This window comes from Sturnira hondurensis, unplaced genomic scaffold (assembly GCF_014824575.4).
Source record: "Sturnira hondurensis isolate 20B ecotype Veracruz unplaced genomic scaffold, ASM1482457v3 Scaffold0001872, whole genome shotgun sequence".
Lineage (NCBI taxonomy): Eukaryota > Metazoa > Chordata > Mammalia > Chiroptera > Phyllostomidae > Sturnira > Sturnira hondurensis.
The window spans coordinates 13,466,748-13,478,792 of record NW_028074503.1 but is presented as its reverse complement, the minus strand read 5'-3'; positions in this window follow the sequence as shown (position 1 = coordinate 13,478,792).

Here is a 12,045-nt window from a genome sequence, read left to right as displayed (position 1 = left end):
TCAAGTTGAATGGATAAAAGGCAAAGGCCATTGGTTCGCCTAAGTACTGGTGAGATAAAGCCTCTTTTCATGTATTTCCTGATGATTAGTGTTTTCTCTTGTGAAGAGAAATCTGTTGGGCTGTTTATCAGTTTCTAGGAGATCTTTGTCTTTTCGGGGAAATCACCTCCTGCATGTCATATGTAATACCATATTTACTTACCTCTTACTCATCGTGAGCACAGTTTATAGCATTTTCTGCCATACAGAATTTTGCATGTGGTCAAACTCTTTTCATTATTGGGTATGGGTTTTCTGTGGAGCTTAATAAAGGCCTCATTTATGCCAAGGCTAGACAACTATGTATCCAGATGTTTTTCTCATACTTTTCTAGCTTGATTTCTTCCATGCACATCTTTAATCAATATGAACTGCATTTTCACTTCAATATAAGATAGAGCATCTAACTGGCTTTTTTTCACACAGGTAGCAAGTTATGCGAAGACCTCTTACTAGGTAAATTTGTCTGTTTCCATTGGAATTGAAGTTAAAAAAGATGCAACAAACACAGAATGTGTGCCATGCACTTTTCTAAGCATCTTACTTTTATTAATTCATGTAATTCTCAGTTTATCATATGTAAGCTTTTTTAAAAAAGCGTAATTGCATCTGTCTTTAGATTCTTTACCAACAAAGCAGAAAAGGGGAATGCATAGTATGTACATGCACAAGTATTCCCCTTGCCCCTCAGCACATTTTCCTCCAGCTGTTCCTCTTTTCTCTCTGAGCACCACACTCCTACACTCAGATGCCTCCTAAGCATCTCTGTTTGCATTGCAACTTCTCTTCTCAGACTCAATGGGGCCCAAAAAGCACTCTTGATTTCTCCCCACCAACCTGCCATGCGGTCCAATTTCTTCCACCTCCACCTGACCAGGCCTCATTCTTGCTCTCTCTCTCTTGCTCCTTATAGCCGGTTCCCCACCAGAAGCAAATAAAAACTCTGGCCACTTTTCTTCACTCCTTGGTCCTGTACTGTGCTCTTTGTCCTGTACCATGGCCCCCTGAATTATTTTTCTGTTTCCTCACTTGGCTGCTTTCTCTCTCCCAGTCCGTTCTTCAGAGGGCAAAGTGGCCTTCTTAAAATTTAAGTCATTTTGGGGGACATAGAGTGCCCCTGCTGACCGTCCTCTCCAGGCTCCTCATTAATTTGGAACACAAAGTTCCTGGTCGTGCTCTCCAGGCCCCTGCATGCTGGCCGCTGTGTCACCCCAGACCTCACCTTGTCACAGCTGCCCACCCTCACCCTGCTCCTGCTACACTGGCCTTCATGACTCCACCAGCAAATGCAGCTACAAAACCTGGACTGAAGGAATAGAGCACCCAGAAGACAATTGGCAAGTAAATAGTAGCAGGCTGATTGGAGAAGACTTGGAGAACTAAAGGTGAGTTTATAATTTTTGTTGCTTTGGTATCTGCTGGCCTGAATGCAGTGCAGCCTGAAGCCCAGAGGATGGCATGCAATGTGTGCAGACAACTCCAGGAAAAGCCCTTCAGTTATGGCTGAGTGACAGGAAACTCCTAACACCCAGAGACAGAGTATGGAATTCTGCATGTTTTTTTCCCTTTCTCTATTTTCTTGAGCCGCAGCCCCCAAGCCATTCTGTAGTGGCGGCAGCAAAGGCCACAGCAGGACCTAGCAAGGTGCAAAAGCTCTGAGGAAGGGGAACATTCTGCTCCAACCAACCAATCTTTATTGCTTTTCCCCCGTTCTGTCTCTTCCACCACTTGGCCAAAGATAGGAGCAGTCCCAGAAGTGTACAACAGTGGAATAACTTTCTGACCCCAACTCCCTGCCTATAAAAACTGAAAAGGGTAATTGTGGGGAACTGGAAAGTACTGGGGAGAGAGTGGAGAGAGAGACACTCTTCCATAACTTTATGGGAAAATCCCATAAAATTGAATATGAACTTCTGGGCTCACTACCAAGCTGTGCACACGTGGATCAGTATACCAGTGACTTTAAGAACCCAGTTAACAGACCATCAGCCAGGTCCCACGCGACCACTGCGGTACATATTCTGGATCCATCCAAATGGCACTGCAAGAGCTTTGACAACTGAATTTACATTTGAACCACAGCTCACAGGAGGCAGGTTGAACCTGAAGCCTGAAACTAAGTAGGTCTATTGCCTAAAACAAAAATATGTAGATGCTACATAAGATTTTAACAAGACCTAGAGTCTCATTGCAACTTAGTTATGTGGCCTGACCAGGAATCAAACCTGCAACTTTTTGGTGGACAGGATGATGCTCCAACCAGCTGAGCCACCCAGCCAGAGCTCATGCATAATATTTAAAAGTTCCAGGAGACAATTCAAAATTACTTGGCATATGAGAAAATAAGAACTCATAATCAACTCACTTGAGGAAAATTAATTAATAGACACTAACAACCAGATTGACGCAGACATCAGAATTATCTTTCAAAGACTCTGAAGGAGCTGTTTATGAATGCTACAACAAGCAATCACAAACGCTCTTGCTATGAGTTCAAAGTCAGCAAAATTTCACCTGAAGGGCCCTGTAGTCAAGTATTTTAGGCTTTAAAATTTTTTTTTAAATTTATTTATCTTTAGTGGGGAAGGGAAGGAGAGATGGAGAGAAATATCAATGTATGGTTGCCTCTCGTGTGTCCCCTGCTTGGGAACTGGCCTGCAACCCAGGCATGTGCTCTGACTGGGAATTAAACCATGATCTTTTGGTTCGCAGGCCCATGCTCAATCCACTGAGCTACACCAGCCAGGGCAAATATTTTAGGCTTTTAAAGCCATATGGTCTCCATTGCATCTATTCAGTTTGGTGGAAGCAGCCACAGGCAGCCATAGACAATACGTAAACAAATGGCTGTTTTCTAAGAGAACTTCATTTGTGGGATTTGGCACGTATGCTATAGTTCACCAAGCCCTGGATTCTACTCTTGTCTAGAGAGTTCATATATTTATTGATTTTTTAAAATTCTAATTGTTCTACCAATTATCAAAAGCAGGGTCTTAAAATCTTTCACTGTGATTGTGGGTTTGCTTATTTCTCCCCTTAGTTCTGTTAGTTTTTCTTAAGGTATTTTGAAGCTCTGATATTAGGTACAAAACGCTTATAATTATTTTGTACCTAATATATCGATTCTCTTATCACTATGAAATTTTTCTCTTTATCTGTAGTAGTACCCTATTTTGCCAAATATTAGTATAACCACTTCAGATTTCTTTTTTTGTGGTAAAAACACATAATATTAAATTTGCCATCGTAACCATTTTCAAGCATAGAGTTCAATAGTGTTAATTATATTCACTTTGTTGTGCTACAGATCTTGAGAATAGTTTCATCTTGTAGAACTGAAACCCTATACCCATTACACACTAATCCCCTCCCCCTGTGCCCTTGGTAGTTGCCTTTCTACTTTCCGTTTCTATGAATTGGACTAGTTTAAATGCTTCATCTGAGTGGAATCATACAGCGTGTGTCCTCTTTCTGACTGACTTATTTTACTTAGCAGAGTGTCCTTGAGGTTTATCCATGTTGTAGCCTGTGACTGGATTCCCTTCTTGTTAAGTGCTGTGCAATATTCCATTGTATGTATACACCAGATTTTCTTTTTTCTTTTTAAGTGGTGCTTTAAATAAATGAGGACCGCTCCACTTTTTTAAAAAAACATTTTATTTATTTATTTATTTAGCTTTAGAGGGGAAGGAGAGAGGGAGAGAAACATCAAAGAGAAACATCAATGTATGGTTGCCTTTTGTGCATCCCCTGCTGGTAGTTAGCCTGCAAGGAACCGGCCTGCAACCCAGGCATGTGCCCTGACTGGGAATCGAACCACGATCGTCTGGTTTGCAGGCCCGCGCTCAATCCACTGAGCTACACCAGCCAGGGCTACACCAGATTTTCTTCATCTGTTTGTCCGTCAATGGACATTTGGGTTGCTTCCATATCTTGACTACTTTGAATGGTGCAGTGGACATGGGTGTGCAATTATCTCTGTGAGCTCCTGCTTTGCCTTCTTTAGGATAAATACCCAGAAGTGGAATTGTGGATCATATGGTATCTATTTTTAACCTTTGGAGGCACCTCCATGCTGTTTTCCATAGTGGCTGAACCATTTTATAGTCATTCCAATAGGGCAGACGCACTTTCATTTCTCCATGCCCTCACAACATTTGTTATTATCTTTTCTTTTTAACAGCAGCCATCTTAATGAATGTGACTTAATGTCTCACTGTGGTTTGATTTGCATTTCTCTTACGATAAGTGATGGTGAGCATCTTTTCATATGCTCATTATCCACTTCAGATTTATTATTCTTCCTCTTGCATAGTATAATTCTTTTTATATTTTTACTTTCAAACTATTTGTGTCTTTGTACTTAAAGATTTTTATATATAGTATATAATTTGGTCTTGCTTTTGTTTTGTTTTGAATCCAATCTGACAATCTCTGTATTTAAATGGCATGCCTGATGTAGTCATATTTAATGTAGTTATTGATATATAGAGTGTGACATCTTTGAGGGGTGAGAGGGCACACTCTGATAGGCAGCACAACGGCCCCCTCAAAATGTCCATGTCCTAATTCCTGGAACTTGTGAATATGTTACTTTACAGGACAAGAGAGATTTTGCAAATGTGGTTAAGTTCACTGACCTTAAAATAGGGAGGTTATTGTGGATAATCTGGGTGGACCCAATCTAATCACACAATTCCTTAAAATCAGAGATCCTGCCCTGGCTGGTGTAGCTCAGTGGATTGAGCACGGGCCTGTGAAGCAAAGGGTCGCCAGTTCAATTCTCAGTCAGGGCACATGCCTGGGTTGCAGTCCAGGTCCCCAGTAGGGGACACATGAGAGGCAACCACACATTGATGTTTCTCTCCCTCTCTCCTTCCCTTCCCCTCTAAAGATAAACAAATAAAATCTTTAAAAAAATCAGAGATCCTGTCCAGGCTGCGTCAGAGTTGAGGCTGATCTGAAGGAGGAACACAGATTTGAAACATGAAAGGGATCCCACCCAAAGTTACCAAAGTTACTGGCCTTGAAAATGGAGGAAGAAAGCCTCAAGCCATGGAATGAATGCAGCCGTGGGTGTAGGTGCTGGGAATGACCCTCAGCTGACAGCCGGCAAGAAGGCAGGAAGTTTGGTACTGCCACCACAAGGAACTGCATTCTGTCAACAACCTGAAGGAGCAGGCAACAGGTTCTCCTCTACAGCCGTGGAGAAGGAACACAGCCTACCAACATTAATTTTGATCCAGAGAGGCCTACACAGGACTTCTGACCCCCAGAACTGAAATGTAATAGTTTTAACCACTCGCCTGGTGATAATTTTTTATGGCGGTCTTAGAAAACTAGTCCAACACATATTTCAGGGTTCATTCTCTCCAGGGATGTCTCTCTGGGTTCTGCGCCCCCTAACTTTTCAGTTCTGCTGGCCTCAAACTGTTTTCTCTCCCATTGAAACCAGTTGGGTTGCAGCTCTCTGCAGCTGGAGCTGCTCATGGATTGCAACTGCCCTCAGGTGTCAAGTCACCACCTCAAATCTCAACAATTTCTATTCCTCTTTCAAGGGCCATTCCTCCAGTTTCTGCCTTCTTTGGGTCAATCTCCAAGGCCTTCAAATAAATTTTAAAAATGTTTTACTCAGATTTTATCATTGTTATCTGAGGGAAGGTTAGTCCATCTTTGCCAAAAGCTAGAGCCTCACTATACTCTTCTGCCTACTTGCAAATCTGCAACTTTCCATAATTTTAAACAGAAAAATGGGGGGGAAATGGTTGTGTGTCTCAGTTTTTCTCATTTTCACTAATCTGGAGGCTAAAATGAGTTTCCCTCTTTTAATATGGCATTTAAAAAGTGAAATGAATAAAACAGAAAGTTTTCAAAACTTTTGATGTGGGGGTGGGGGAAGAACCCCAACCTCAGCTGATAGGCAGGAAGGAAACCTTTGTTCCAGCTTTGGTCCACCACATGCAGTTCCTCACAATCATCAGCAGGGGGAAAAAGTAGTTTTCCGTTTCCGATGGGTCCCCGCGCCTCGCCGAGAATTCCCTAACCAAAGGGAAAGAAGGAAAGAGCGCCTGGGAGATCTGGGTGAGGGTACAGAGGGAAAACTGGCCTAGAGGGGTCCTTCGGATCGCCCAGACCCGGTGTAAGAGAGTACACCTACTCCCGGCAGCCGTCCTTTCCTGGAACACGGGATAACTTGGCTGTAACTCCCTGCTGACCTCAGCCCCGCTTGCACGGCTGCAGCAGCTCGGAGCCTCCTCCAGAGCGGCCGCAGCGGCACAGGCACTAGGGGCAAACCCAGGTGGGCTCCGCCGGTAACCAGGTGAGCCCGTGCCCGAGTCCCGGCGTGGTCCGCGTGAGTGTGCGCCCGAGTCCACGAGTGACCAGGTGAGCCCGCGTCCGGATTTGCGACCGAACCAGGTGAGCCCCGCGTCCAGCCACTCTAGCACGTTGGTCGGAGTCAGGTCACAGGACTCAAGCAGTCAGTGGGCAAAATGGGTTGAAGCGGAGCGCGAAGCCGGCTGGTGACACGGGCCTGGGTACAATTGTGTCTTCCAGGGCTGGGTCGGGAGATCGGAAAGGACCTCCTTCTTCCAGGTGCGTTCATAGTATTACCAGCCTTAAAAATAAGTCATGCTGATGAGATGAAATGTGTGGGAGGGGCGGGAGAGTGCTTATTTCTTTAGTGCTGAACACTAATCATTTTCTTAAGGTCCTTGGCTAAACCGTTTATTTTGTAGCCAATGGTAGAGCCTGTCTGTGCCCCTGAGTTTTGAGTAACTGCGTGATTAAATGATGAGCGGCAGACGGGAATAGCCACCACTTCAGGGGTGTTTGAAGATTGAGTCAGTGGATGATGAAGCAGTGAGAGAGATTGGAAATGAGAAGCAAAGGACAGAAAGATAAGAAAAGATATGGAAATTTTTAAAAGGAAAAAAGCCCCGTGGACACGGAGTCCGGTGGATCCCACAGCTCGGCGGGGGGCACAGGTTAGGGGCAGGGCGCTGTGCGGGTTAACGTCTGTGTTGTGGGGGTGGGGGTGGGGGCGGAAGGAGGAGGAGCATGACCCCGAACAGATCACTGGAATCAAAGGAGGTCATTGGTTAAGAATCCATTGGCTACCGCTGAAATTTTAAGGTTGTCGTAGTTGGAATAAAAAAGTATGCAACATGCAGGTAACGTGTTTTCTTCCGACAAATGATTAGGCATAAACATTTAATTGAGTTAGGAAATAAGTTGCAAGGAGCTGCGATTTTCTACCCTGATGAACATTCAAAGAGGATTCTCTAGAAAAGCATTTGGCGTAAGTAATTAGACTTTAAGATTAAAGTGTTGCAAAACAGCACAACAAATTATTACTCTCTCTTAATAATACCGTCTATAGCAGCAGTAGTGCTCCGATTATACAGGGGTGGCAAACGTGGTTTTACAGTTGCGAGTATGTGTGTTTATTCTTATTTTTGTTAATTATTGTATTATTTATTTGTATTGCAAATGTAAACCTACTTCTGCCCACCCCTGTATTTAAGTATATCTTAAGAAAATGTCCAGCCCTGGCTGGTGTAGCTCAGTGGATTGAGCGTGGGCCTGCGAACAGAAGGTTTTCCGTTCGATTCCCAGTCAGGGCACATGCCTGGGTTGCAGGCCAGTTCCCAGCAGGGGGCGCATGAGAAGCAACCATACATTGGTTGTGATATATCTCTCCCTCTCTCTTTCCCTTCCCCTCTAAAGATAAATAAATAAAATCTTTAAAAATATTTTTAAAAAAGAATGTGTCCACTTGTTTTAGGTAGCTAATTACTGGTTTAAAATAAACAGGAGTATAAAATACTCCAGTAACTTGAAATCTATGCAAAAGTCTAACAAAATACTGCCAAACCCTACACAAAAATGAGTGGAATAATAACATAGCCAAGCTCAGCTACTTCTCAAAAGAAATGTGCTCCGATGCTGCCATTTCCCCTGTTCTTGCACTTGCTGCCTGGAGCAGGGGCAGTGGGTCAGTGTGTGTGGCCCCCCACCCCCACCCCAGGCTGGGAGTACCTGAGAGTCCTAGAGTTCTGTGGACACCTGGAAAAATCCTATTCTTTATTGTAAAACTTGCCTATTTACTACTTAGTGTTTTAAAAATTTGGAATGGAGCTCTGGCTGGGTGGTTCAGTTGGTTGGAGTGTTGTCCCCATTCAACAAAAAACTGCAGTTTGATTTCGGTCAAGGCACCTACCTAGGTTGCAGATTTGATCCCTGGTCAGCACATGTGGGAGTTTCCCTTTTTCCCCTTTTTGCTTCTCTAATCAACAAAAGCATATCCTTGGGTGAGGAGTAAAAAAAAATGGAATAGGGAAGAAAAAAGCTACATTTCCATAAATCAGACATGGCAACAAAACTTCACCTATCAGAGAGGGATTGTTAATTGAATGGGAAATAAGAAGCTGAGAAGAATATGGGGACCCCATTTGCTCTGTGTGCACTATTTCTTCTTAAATGGTGGCGAGTTCAGAACAGACAGTCAATCTAATTTTTGGTTAAAAAAAATTAGAAGTGTTCATCTGAGGAAGTATTTTATACAGAAGTATTAAGTAGCCTCTTAACAATTTCTCCTAGGCCCAGAAGCTGACTCCCAGCATCTTAGAGGTAAAGTACTTGTCACTAAACCTTCACCTTAAATCTTACTTTAGTATATTTTATATGGCTCAAACAGAACTTAATCAGAATATGTGCTATTAGTTATATTTTTAAAAAACAGGAAATGCCATGGTGTTGGCTATGCAATTTTTCTGTTGTTCACATTTTAGCCTATGAACACTGGAAAAACCAAATAACCATTGCTTAAGTAAGATAGAGGTCTTTGTTTTTGTTTTTGTTTTGTTTTTAATAATGTGTAAACACTCTGGAAGTAGGCAGTCCCTGGCCAGTATAGCAGCTACTCTGTCTCCCCAAGAACCTAATTTTCCTCTTTTTTTTTTTGCTATTCTCAGTGTGTAGCTTACATCTTCCAGGTTGCCTCATGGTTGCAATATGACTGCTGAAGTTCTAGTCATTGCACCCACAATCTAGGCAGGAACAAGAAGGAAAGGGACATGGTAGTTGAGTAAGATTTAAAAAGTTCCACTTACGTTTTATGGTAGATTATCTGCCAAGATAGCGGTTAATACTTTTTGTATGTTCATGTCACTTTTCCTATCAGGCAGTGGAGTCTATTTTCTCTTTGAGTTGGGCTGGCCCTGTGACTTGTTGTGACTGATAGAATGCACTGGAAAGCCTTACCAGGCCTTGCTACTTCTGTTTGCACCCTCCGGGGGTAATCCAGTCCCCAGCTACTCCAGCTGCCCCTGCTCAGGTGTCAGTCATGTGCATGAAGACATCTTGCATGTTCCAGCCCCACATGAGCTTTTGTTGACTCCATGTGGAACACAAAACCCAGCCAGCTAAGTCCTGCAAACTTACGGAGTTGTCAGAAATAATAAATCATTGCTGAATTGCACTGAAACACAATCATTTGCCTTCCTTCTTCAAAATGCCAGGATGGCCAAGAAGTGAGGTTCATTAGTTGGACCTTTGGCTTTATTGGACATGGTAGAATTCCATCCTTCCTCTGTTACCATAGAGGAAGGGGATGGCTATCCTGGGAGAAGAAGGGAGGTAACAGTTTTCCTTAGCCACCAGTCATCCAGTAGCAGCTCAGAACAGAAAAGGCATCACTAGGACCTCAGGAGCAAGGTTGTGTGAGATCATTACTCTTGCCCTTTGGTATTAATGAGATTGGACTATCCACAGAGCTCCTGTGGTCCCTTCTCCCTCTGCTCCTAAGAGTCTGTGCCTGCATGACCTCAGGCCCCCTCTCTGGGCACATTGTGAGCTCCCAGGTCCCTGGTGCTGTCAGATCACTTAGCTCCTGTTCTCAGAGAAGAAGTCTAATTGGATCAGCTTACTGTCCAGCCAGGCCACTGCAAGTCATTGCTGTGTTCTGAACTGGGTGCATATCCCTTATGCCTTATATCTAGTCAGCCCTGTCCAGAATGAGACATGGCCCCTGAGCTCTTGAAGAACTGGATCAAGTCCTTGCTACACCTCTTCCTGGCTGTGACCTTGAGCAGGCTTTGCTCTTTGCCTCAGTTTTCTATCTATAAAATTGTGCTAATGGTATCTACTTTGTAGGGTGATTGTGAAGGTTAAAGAGAGAGTGCCTGTGAACAGTAGTGTATGCTCAATAAATGGAAGCCATGACTGTTACTGTTTTACTTTAAGAAGCAACTGTGTGCTTTCTTTGTAGAATTGATGATCTTGATCAATCAGTCAAGTGATACTTTTCCCATAGATGTCTGTCGTAAAGTGAGAATTCTTTTCCACTGAAAAGCTTTTCACTGATGTTACTACATTTAAAAGCTTCTTTTAAAATTCTGTAAAACTCTTTTTGAAATCATGAATTGAGAGGAACGTTATCTGATTATGTTGGCTGCAAAATGGCACCAGAATGTTACTGGTGATTGGACCCTCGGTTCATCAACCTGGGTACGTAAGTTCTGGCTAAGAAAGGATTCAGAGCCAAGACTCAAATAGAAGCAAAATTTTAGGTAGTAAGTCACAGAGGTAGAAGAAGTGAGCTAGCTGGGCTGCATGGGCTCAGGAAGCAAGTTACAGAGGCAAAAGAAAGGCCCTTGAAACTTAGGAGAAAGAAAGCAAGGATATATCTATGTGCCCGGGGAAGGAGAGGGTGAAAGGCTCCACAAGTTTCGGAGAGAGCACACGCTAGGGAAAGAAAGGGGTGGGGAAAGGCACCGGTGTGCAAGAGGGGAGGTCCCAGGGGAGGACCTCAATAGAATATTCATCAGCCTTCTAGGTGTGTCCTTTTGGGATTGTGGTCTCTGCTGATTGGTCAGCACAAGGTAGGGGGTCATTAGGCTTTGCATATAATCCTGAGGCAACCACAGCATTGGCCAGCCTGGCTTTGCTGCTTTTCTGGGGCTGAAGCTGAAACAAAACTGAGGCCTGGGTGTTATCTCTGCTTTGACCCAAAATCTGTCTTGGTGGTAAATAAACCTAAGGCCTTGTTCCTAAGATTATTTGATGCAAGTCAGAACCTCATTGTCCTGGGGTCTTAATGCTTAAGGGAGTGGTTGTGCAAGGGTTTGTATGGGAGTCCTGTGAGGCTATTCTCCAGCCCCCGTGTTTCTCCTCTAAGGAGGTCTACCACGTGACTAGCAATGCGGAAGTTCAGGGGTCTAAACCACATGACCAGTGATATGATGGGAGGCGAAAGGTCACTTTGGGGGCGAGGTCCCACCCTACAATTGTCTGATAGGCTTTTTGCCCTGGTGATCTTCTGTACCTGGCCTATTGGTCCTACTTGGTTCACGCCTAGCTGCCTACTACAGTCATATACCAAGGGTAACTGAAAGTCTCCCCATGTTGTTTGTGCCTGGTTTTGCTGTGTCTGGGCTGAGTGGGAGGTTGGAAGCAATGGGTGTTTCCCTGTGTTCCCCACACGATTCCCCAATGCTGCTTTGGGTGGGATTAGACAGCTGTCCTGTGACGACGGCAGCCTGGGAGGAAACACCAGCGACATGCAGGGGGTTTTGAAGACACACTTGTTATTTGTTCTAGGCTGTGCCTTAACCAAAGGTGTGTGTAATTGTCCGTGTGGGGAGGCTTTTGAAATTTTTGTTAAGTGGATTCTTTCATAATTGCTTATTTAATAGCTATGGGCAATGGTGTCACAAGTTGTCGGTGCGTTTATTTGATACTTTTTGTAGGTGTTTATAGTGAGGGCAGGTTTGCCATTCTGCTTATGATATGCCTTTAAAAGTACTGCTTGCATTATATATTACTTCCATAAAGACAGATTTTTCACAGAGGACTTTTTGCCCTTCCTAGACTATAAAGCATTCTATGAATGTAGGCATCACAATAATTCTTTAAGTTGGACACACCTTTACTTGGTTATGACATACCTTCCGAAGGGGGCAGGTGGTGCTGCGTGTAGAGATTGATGATTGATTTTGTGAGCCT